This window comes from Lutra lutra, chromosome 5, assembly GCF_902655055.1.
Source record: "Lutra lutra chromosome 5, mLutLut1.2, whole genome shotgun sequence".
Classification (NCBI taxonomy): domain Eukaryota; kingdom Metazoa; phylum Chordata; class Mammalia; order Carnivora; family Mustelidae; genus Lutra; species Lutra lutra.
The window spans coordinates 72,566,360-72,576,435 of record NC_062282.1 but is presented as its reverse complement, the minus strand read 5'-3'; the positions used below and the strand labels follow the sequence as shown (position 1 = coordinate 72,576,435).

General features: G+C 46.4%; 1 pseudogene; it reads left to right on the top strand.

Annotated features, from left to right (window-relative positions):
* The first annotated feature begins 8,551 nt into the window (after positions 1-8,551).
* Positions 8,552-9,065, top strand: LOC125101162 (60S ribosomal protein L29-like; annotated as a pseudogene).
* The last annotated feature ends 1,011 nt before the right edge of the window (positions 9,066-10,076 follow it).

Below are 10,076 nucleotides of genomic sequence, written 5' to 3'. Positions count from 1 at the left end.
CTGCCCCCAGAGGCCGAGCTCCTCACCGCATACACTCTGGCGACCTCCTTTCAGCTCACAAGCCCCAGGACAGCCACGGTTGGAGTTGGAATGGGGGGTGGGGCACAGGCAGCCAGGAGAAGCCTGCAATAGGACCCACCCCAGGCAGGTGGCAGACGTCTCATCCACCCATTCCCTCCTAAGCGGACTGAAAGGAGGCCACTCAGAGATACACAATGTGTGGGCTGAGCCCCATGCATCCAGGCAGGGGAGGCCTCTGAGGAGGACGGACTCCTCGGCTCTGCCCACAACCAGCTCACCTTCAGGGCCTTCACCTTGCGGTCACTCTCTCATTCAATGACTATTTTCCAAAAACCATCTCTGAACGCTGGGCCTGCACACATGGAGCCCACAGTCTACAGGAACCAAACAGGCCCAAGAAGAACCAGTGGCCCACAGGATCCATGAGGGGGCATGCAAGGGGCATGGTCTGACAAGGCTTTCCAGATGCAGTGAAGTGGGAGGCCAGAGGGAGGAGCAGCGGGCTGAGCATCTGCCTGCGGACAGGAACGGGAACAAAGACCTGACCCGGGAGAGAAGAGCAGGAGTGCCAGCGGCACATGGCGGACAGTCCCATGAAGGGAGGCCGAGGTGAAGGGGCGTCATGCCGGGTCGCTGTGTGGTTATGGAGGTAGAGAGCATCCTTTGGGCAATGGAGACTACCTTGCAACCAGGGCCCTGGGCACTCCAAGCATCCATGCTAAGTGGAAGAGGGAAAGAGAGATGCTGCCCAGCAGTGACCGCACATCTAGGACCCAGATGTCCAAAGCTGGGATCACTCTGCTCCAGGGGAAGGTGTCCACAGGGCGTCACCAAGGGCTATTCGAGCCATGAAAGAGAAGGCAGATCCCCCTAGAGGAGGCAGGCAGTGGCTGACACAGGGCCACGATCCGGATCATTTCCTATGAACACAGAGTGTTAGGATTCTGAGCACCAGAGAGGAGCTCTTGCAAGGGGCGACAGGAGCAAGAGACAAGTGTGGTGTCCAAACAAGACGGGAATGTACAAAGTTGGGGGGGCAAACCTAGAAGAGGCTGGACAATGGGCTTCTGGGAGGAAGGGGAGCATCCCTACGAGAGAGGGATCTGAGAAGTAAGGCATAGTCAGGCCCCAGGGGGGCTGAGAAGGAAGACTAGGGCAGGCTTGGGTCCCCATACCCCAACATGCAGAGGCTGGTGAGCCATGAGAGAAAACTGGAGGCTAGATAGTGGAGCATCCCAGAGCCACAAGCCTCTTAGCCACGCCTGGCTTCACGTGCATCTAAAATTCTTAGCAACGTTGTAAAAGTAAAAATAAACGTTATTTATGCAATAAACAGTACACTGCATTATTAGGTCTAGATGGTTATTGCCTTATGTGCACAAAGTTTTCCTCTAATCTGCCCCAAAAAATGCATTTGTTTCCTTAGCTCCCACTTCTCTAGGGCCACTGGCCACCGGAGCTCACCTTCCCAAGGCAGAGCTTCGTGCCCAAATCAAATGCAGGTTCCAGACAAGAGATGATGGGCATTAGTGAGCAGCCCGGGAAGAAGAGATGCCAAGTAACCACCGACAGGACCCACACTGTGTGCAGCAGGGGAACACCCCCGCCCAGGACCCACAACAGGGAGACTTTCTGCATCCCTGGGGGAAAAAAGAGAGTCTGACTCACAGAGAGCCCAGGGAAACTCCAAATGGAGCCACAGTCCTGTGTTCACACTGATCAAGCTTTCAAAAATCCCCAGGGCGATCTCCATCAGCACCTGTTCACACCTCCAGGGAACCACACTGACACTGCTTGGGGATAGAGGAAAACGCCCGCTGGATACCTGCATTTTTGTAAAAGAAGAGCTAGGGAGGGGAAACAGGTCCGGCGTTCATCCCTGAATTCTGGGATCATAAGCAGACCCGGGTTTTTCTACAGATGGGTTTGTTTGTATTTTCTAAAATGTCTACTTCTGTATTACTTGCGTACAGGTGAGTGCCCCCTTCTGTATGGAGAAGAGTCTCACTGTGACGCCCATACCAGAGGCGAACAGCGGGAGGGAGGGGGCGGCCTCCCCTCCCCTCTCGCTCCTTAGGGGACAGGCCAGGCCTAGGAATACTCATGATCCCGGGACTCCAGGCATGTAAGGGAGACTCTGGTCTCCCAGGAGCCCGCCCACTCCTTCCCATGGGGCAGGAGGACGGAAACAGCACCCTCCCTCCGATGGGGAGGTGATGGCATCACTGAGAAGCGCCTCAGGGACTCCTAGCTCAGAAACAAGGGTCAGCCCTCCCTCCCCGCTTTCGGAGGATCCAAGGACCCCAAACTGTTTGACCATTAGAGGAGAAAAAAAAAAATTTTTTTAAGAGAACACCTTCTTGGGGTGCCTGGGTGGCTCAGTGGGTTAAGCCTATGCCTTCGGCTCAGGTCCTGATCTCAGGGTCCTGGGATAGAGCCCCGCATCAGGCTCTCTGCTCCACAGGGAGCCTGCTTACCCCTCTCTCTCTGCCTGTTGCTCTGCCTACTTGTGATCTCTGTCAAATAAATAAATAAAATCTTAAAAAAAAAGAGAGAGAGAGAGAGAGAGAACACCTTCTTGAACAGCGAAAAGGTGGGAAGAGAGTGAGAAGCCACTGTGGGAGCAGGGCCAGGTGGCCGCCAGCTTTGGGGGATGGGGGAGTGCCTGGGCAGTGCTTGTCTCTCCGGGTCAGGGCCGGCTTTTCAGCCCACAGTCTCGTAGGGGCGTGGGCAGGACCTACTGGAGATGGGGTTCTGACAGAATCCCCACTCCCCACTCCCCCAGGGGGCTGGGGCTTCAAAGAACTACATCCTGGGTGAAGGATGAACTACAAGTCTACTAGCTGACCCCCAACCTCAGGATGCTGGGAGGAAAGCTGCCTTGGGGGAGGGGATGGCTGAGAGCTAGGAATTCCATCTGCAGACCACCCTCAAACCACCCACGTGACTCAGAAAAAACCTTAACCCACCCACCGCCTGTGTGGCTCGTTGGTTAAGGGTCCAACTCCTGATTCCAGCTCAGGTCATAATCTCAGGGTCATGAGATCGAGCCTCTGTGTGGGGCTCTGCGCTCAGCCAGGAGTCTCCGGATTCTCTCTCGCTCTCGCTCTCTCCCTCTCTCCCTCTGCCCCTCCCCCCACTCTCTTTCTCTCATAAGTAATAAATCTTAAAAAAAAAAAAACCTTAAGCCTTAAATTCGGTTTAAAGATGTCTCAGCAATATACAAAACGGGGGACATCATCACAGAAGAAAATGATCAGGCGCCTGGGTGGCTCAGTCAAGCGTCTGCCTTAGGCTCAGGTCTTGATCCCAGGGTCCTGGGATCCAGCGGCACATCCGGCTCCCTGCTCACTGGGAAGCTGGCTTCTCCCTCTGCCTGCTGCTCCTCCTCCCTGCTCGTGCTCGCTCTCTCTCTCAAATAAATAAATCTTTAAAAACAATAGGAAAATGATCATTTCAAGATACTCAGATATTCAGATATTTCGTTTTATTCAGATATACTCAGATACTCAGATATTTCAAGATAACATATGTTGCTCATCCTTAGTAGGAGCAGGTCATACTAAGAGCTAAAAGAATTGCAAAAAAATATTAAGCCTCACTCAATAATTTATTACTAATGATATTTTAGAGTGGTATAGGTACTATATTATAATAATGGTATATTCTTGTTACTAGTATTTGTACGTTATTCTGAAGCTCTCTCATGTATTTAGCAGGATAAAGCTAATAGGAAATGGTACCCATCAGGAAAGGAGATTTTGCTGCAATAGCAATCAACTAATCAACTTCACACCCTCGGTGGCCTCAAACAACAAGATTTACTTATTGCACGTGCCGTACATTCCAAGGAGAGGTTGTCAGAATGCTCTGTTTGTTATAGGTTCCAAAGGACCAAAGCTGATAAAAAAAAAACTCTGTCTCGATACATTTCCACAAATGCTGAGGCTGGGAAAAGAGAACTGATGCCAAAATCATCCATTAAGTAATCTAGTGTGGAAGTGAAAATACACTATTTCTGCTTACAAGTCACTGGTCTGAACTATACCCAAGCACACGGGTCAGGAAGTTCAGTCCCTCACACACCCACGTGCAGCTCAAAGCATAACATCAGGGGGGCACATGGGTGGCTCAGTCGTTGGATCAAGCCCTGCATTGGGCTGCCTGCTCAGCAGGGAGCCTGCTTCTCCTTCGGCCTCCTGCTCCCCCTGCTTGTGCCCTCTCTGTCAGGTAAATACATTAAATCTTTGGGGAAGAAAAAAAAAGCATAATATCAACAAGGGGACCACTGGGTGGCAGAGTCAGTTGGACATTGGACTCTTGGTTTCAGCTCAGATGGAGACCTCAGGGTCATGAGATTCAACCCATGTCGGACTCCACTCAAGGTGGACTCTGTTTGAGATTCTCTCTCCCTCTCCCTCTGTGCTTCCCACTTGTGCTCTCTCTCATTCTAAAATAAATAAATAAATCTTTTTTTTTTAAAGATTCTATTTATTTGACAGAGAGAGACACAGAGAGAGACAGGAAAGCAGAGGGAGTGGGAGAGGGAGAAGCAGGCTTCCCGCTGAGCAGGGAGCCTAACGCAGGGCTTGATCCCAGGACCCTGAGATCATGACCTGAGCTGAAGGCAGACGCTAAATGAATGAGCCACCCAGGTGCCCCAATATATAAATCTTTAAAAAAGAAAAAAGAAGGGATGCCTGGGTGGCTCAGTTGGTTAAGCAGCTGCCTTCGGCTCAGGTCATGATCCCAGCGTCCTGGGATCGAGTCCCACATCGGGCTCCTTGCTTGGCGGGGAGCCTGCTTCTCCCTCTGCCTCTGCCTGCCATTCTGTCTGCCTGTGCTTGCTCTCTCTCCCTCTCTCTCTGACAAATAAATAAAAAACCTTTAAAAAAAAGAAAAAGAAAAAGAAAAAAACAAAAAACCTTCCACAGGATTTATGTTAACACACAAGAAAAGAGATAAACTACTATCTCAAAAAAACTTCACGGAGAACTCTATAATTTAAATACATATTGGAAATGTAAGCACCTATTTAGCCAGAGCAATCCCATCCGGTTAAACAGTGATTTTGTTGTTTATGCAGTAAAACTTAAACTGACCCTACCCCCATACACACGGGGGGCTTACTTAAGAGCAAGTCTGGGAAACCGGTCCCAGGTAACAAAGCCCAAATACAAGGGCAGGTCAGGCCAGGTGGAGACATCCAATCAGTGGGGGGCCCATACTGTCTCCCTAGCTACCAAGGAGTGTGGGCCCCTTTTGGCCCCTTTTGGGTGCCTTTTGGCCGCCAATTCTGACCAAGGTGATAGGCTAGTTCAAGTATCTACTATAGGGTAAATTGTGATTCAATTGGTCATTTATGTGTGACCTAGCATGACTATGCAGCTTTCTCTGTGTGTTGCAATTCATTGGCCCCCTGTGTGTGGCCAGGCCCAACCACATGGCCCTTGCCCCTTAAAAGTTAGTCGGTCAGGCAGGGAGAGGGTCGCCTCTTTGTAAGAGACAGCCCTGACTGGTCTGTTTGATTCTCGATGCTTGGCGTGAAAAAAAGCTTTGCTTGACCTTCACTTTGTATCAGTCTCACTCCTTTGATCACAGACCCATTATTGGGGGACCTAACAGATATATTGATATAAACTCACATTTATGCCTTCAGAGTCTCAGAATTGACAAGAACAAGTGACCAAAGTTCACTTAAGAAGAAATAGGCTACCTGTATAGCTCTACACCTAGTGAAGAAAATTAATTCACAAATTTAAATCTTCTACAAAGAAAATTCTAGGCCAGATGGTCTCATTGGTACATTCTGCCAAATATTTAAGAAATGGTATAAATTCTATAAAACCCTACAAAAATTCTTCCAGAGAAATCGGGGGGAACACTTCCAAGCTGATTCTATGAGATAAGCATTATCTAGATACCAATCAGACAAGAAAATATTACAAAGAAAATACACACACACACACATACACGCATGCACTCATACAATCATCTTTTGAGATCTCCTCAGCAAAATCTTAACAATTCTAATCCAATAATATGCAAATAAAGTAATACATCATGATCAAGTAGGATTTATCCTAAACTGCAAGATTGGATTCACATTTAAAAATCAATGTAGTTTACCATACTAACAAAATAAAAACAGCAAAAGCACGAGGCAGGAGGACAGAAACCGCACCCTCCCACGGATGGGGAGGTAATAGCATTACTGAGAAGCGCCTCAGGGGCTCCTAGCTCAGAAACAAGGGTCAGCCCTCCCTCCCCGCTTATGGCGGATCCGAGGACCCCAAACTGTTTGACCATTAAACAGAGGAGAAAAAAATTTTTTTTAAGAAAACACCTTCTTGGGGTGCCTGGGTGACTCAGTGGGTTAAGCCTCTGCCTTCAGCTCAGGTCATGGTCTCAGGGTCCTGGAATGGAGCCCCCATCAGGCTCTCTACTCAGCAGGGGAGTCTGCTTCTCCATCTCCCTCTGCCTGCCTCTGCCCCTGCTTGCTCCCTTTCTCTGTCAAATAAATAAAATCTTAATTCTGTTACGCTGAAAAGAAATAAAAAAGTTGTACTTTAAATAAGTACAACTTACTGTATGCTATTCATGCCTCAATAAAATTGTTAATTAAAAAATTTTAAAAAAGAATGAAAAGAAGCGATAGCAGGAAAACACTTGCAAACCATCCATCCAACAAAAGACTAGCATCTAGAATACAGACACACCCAAAGTCAATATTAAACTAACAAGCAATGCAATTGGGAAAATGCACAAAGGACATGAATTCTAAAATTCTAACACCTTTCACCAAAGAGGAAATACAGGTAAGAAATAAGCACATGAAAAGATGGGCATCATTAGCCAAAAGGGAAGTACAAATGGAAAACAAAATGAAACATCATGATAGGTCTTTGGGGATCACTAAAATCCCACTCTGCTAAAGTAAGAACTAGAGACAACAAATGGTCCCAGGGCTGTGGCAACACTCGATCACTCACACACCGGAGGGAGATGTCCGGTGGGGAAGCGACTCCAGAAAACAACTGAGCATTTTGGCTTTTTTAAATCAGCATGTGCTACTATAGGACCCAATGATTACACTCCTGGGCATTTATCCCACAGAAATGAAGACTTATCTCACACAAAAACGCATTTACCAAAGCTCATAGCAGCTTTATTCAAAACAGCCCAAAACTGGAAGTAGCTCAGAGGCTCCTAAACAGGTGAACAATTCAACCAACTGTAGTACATTACGTCAACACTGGCAAACTCGGCTCAGCAGCATAGACGAAAACACTACCGACACATGCAGCAACTCTGAATGAGTCTCCAGAGGATTATTATGAGTCTCCTTTGGCTGAGTGCCAAAGGTCAATACCAAAAGATGGCCAACCATCTATATGATTCCACTCATAACATTCCTGAAATGGCAAAATTATAAAAATGGAGAAGAGATAAGCAGTCACAAAGATTGGAAGAGTGTTCAAGGGTGGAAGGAAGCTGGGAGCAGTATTAAAAGGACCACATGCAATCCTTGTGGTGATGGAAATACAGTGTCTTGATTGTATCAGTGTCAGTCCCCTGGTTGTGGTTTTGCACTGTGGTTTTGCAAATATTACATTTGGAGCAAGCTGGACCAAGAGTACACAGACCACTCTATTATTTCGTACAACTCTAAGTGAAACTACCATTACCTCAACATCTTTAAACATTTCAAAACTTCTAGGCCCAGAAGGTGTCGCTAATGAATGCTAACAAACATTGAAGGGCATAAGGAATAACACGGAAGACACTGGGAGATGGAGAGGAGAAGTGAGTTGGGGGAAATCGGAGGGGGAGACGAACCATGAGAGACTGTGGACTCTGAGAAACAAACTGAGGGTTTTGGAGGGGAGGGTGGGTGGGGGGTTGGGAGGGCCTGACGGTAGGTATTAAGGAGGGCATGTATTGCATGGAGCACTGGGTGGTGCATAAACAATGAATTCTGGAACACTGAAAAAAAATAAAATTAAAAAAAAAAAAACACTGAAGGGTGATAGAACACCAATTTACACAAATACATCCAAAGGATACAAAGAAAGCAAAATAATTCCCAACTCATTTTGTGATGCTGGAATAACTCTTTCAAATGAAAACCCAACCAGATCAATTCAAGAAACAGAAAATTATTAGCCTCGTTTACTAACAATATAGGTACCAAAATCCTAAATAAAGTATTAGTTAAATGAATCCAGCAGCTTAAAAAGAGAATAGTGCATTATGATGAAGTAGGATTAATCCTAGAAATGCAAAGCTGATTGAACATTAGGAAAAAATGATTGGTGTAATTTACTACAATATCAGATTAAAGGAGGAAAAACAATAGCATTTCAAGAAATGTAGTGAAAGCACTGAAAAAAAATTCTAAATTCACTCACATTCATGATTTTTTCTTTGCAAAGCAGAAACAGAAACTTTCGTAATTGACATGAAAACCTTCTTCATAGTGAAACACTGCAAATGTTCCCCTTCAGCTCTTTCTCATCTGGTCCAAGGCACTTTAGCAGCCATGGAATTTGGTGCTGAAATGGCCAAGTCCAAGAACCACACCATGCATAACCGGTCATGAAAATGGCCCAGAAATGGCATCAAGAAACCTCAGTCACAAAGATATGGATCTCTTTGGGGGTAGACCCCAAGTTCCTGAGGAACATAAGCTTTGACAAAAAACACAACAAGAAAGGCCTAGAAAGAATGCAGGCCAACAACACCAAGGCCATTAGTGCACATGCCCACACTGTCAAGGGCCTCATCAACCTCAAGGAGGTCAAGCCCAAGATCCCAATGGTCTGCAGTCACAAGCTGAACCGACTTGCCTACATTGCTCACCTAAAGCTCAGGAAATGTGCTCATGCCCACACTGCCAAGGGTCTCAGGCTCTGCTGGACAAATGCCAAGGTCAAAGCTCAAACCAAAGCCCAGGCTGTGGCTTCAAATCCAAGCTCGAGCCCCTCTTTGGTGTGGCTCAGGTTCCCAAAATATCCCAGGCCCCCACAAAGCCTCCAGCATAGAAGCTGCCATCTGCCAATGTGAGGACAGAAAGACTGGTGTAACCCCTTAGCTTCTGTCCGCATGGGGCTGGTGTCCTCCTGTGCTATTTGTACAAATAAGCCCGCGGCAGGAGAAAAAAAAGTATTCCCTTTCAGAAAGGGAAAAAGACAAAGATCCCACTATTGCTGCTTACATTCAGCTCTTACACTATGGTGCTAGCCAGATTAATAGGACAAGAAATTAAATAGATGGTGTAAGGACCTGAAGGAAAGAAACAAGATTTTATGATTATGGAGGGAAAAATTTTAAAGAAATATATAAGATACATTATAAAATTTATGAGGGTTTAGCAAGGTTACTAGATTAAAACAAATAATAAAACAGTTTCAATTATATTTCTACATACCAGCACAAGCAATTTTAAAAAAAGACACCATTTACAATAGTATTTTTTTTCTTTCTTTAAGAGAGAAGAGAGGGTGCATGGGGGTGGGGTAGGGGGCTACAGAGGGAGAGAGAGAGTCTTAAGCAGGCTCCATACCCAGCACGGAGCTAGAGTGGAGCTCAGTCTCATGACCCAAAGACCATGACCTGAGCTGAAACAAGATTCGACACTTAACTGACCAAGCTGCCCAGGAGCCTCTACAAGAGCATCTTTTTTTCTTTTTAATGTTTTAATTTTTTTATAAATATATAATGTATTATTAGCCCCAGGGGTACAGGTTTGTGAGTCGCCAGGTTTACACACTTCACAGCACTCACCATAGCACATACCCTCCCCAATGTCCATAACCCCACCAACCTCTCCCTACCCCCCTCCCCAGCAACCCTCTGTTTGTTTTGTGAGATTAAGAGTCTCTTATCATTTGTCTCCCTCCTGATCCCATCTTGTTTCATTTATTTCTTTTCCTACCCCTCAAACCCCCCATGTTGCATCTCTACTTACTCATACCAGGGAGATCATATGATAGTTGTCTTTCTCTGATTGACTTATTTCGCTAAGCATAATACCCTCTAGTTCCATCCACATC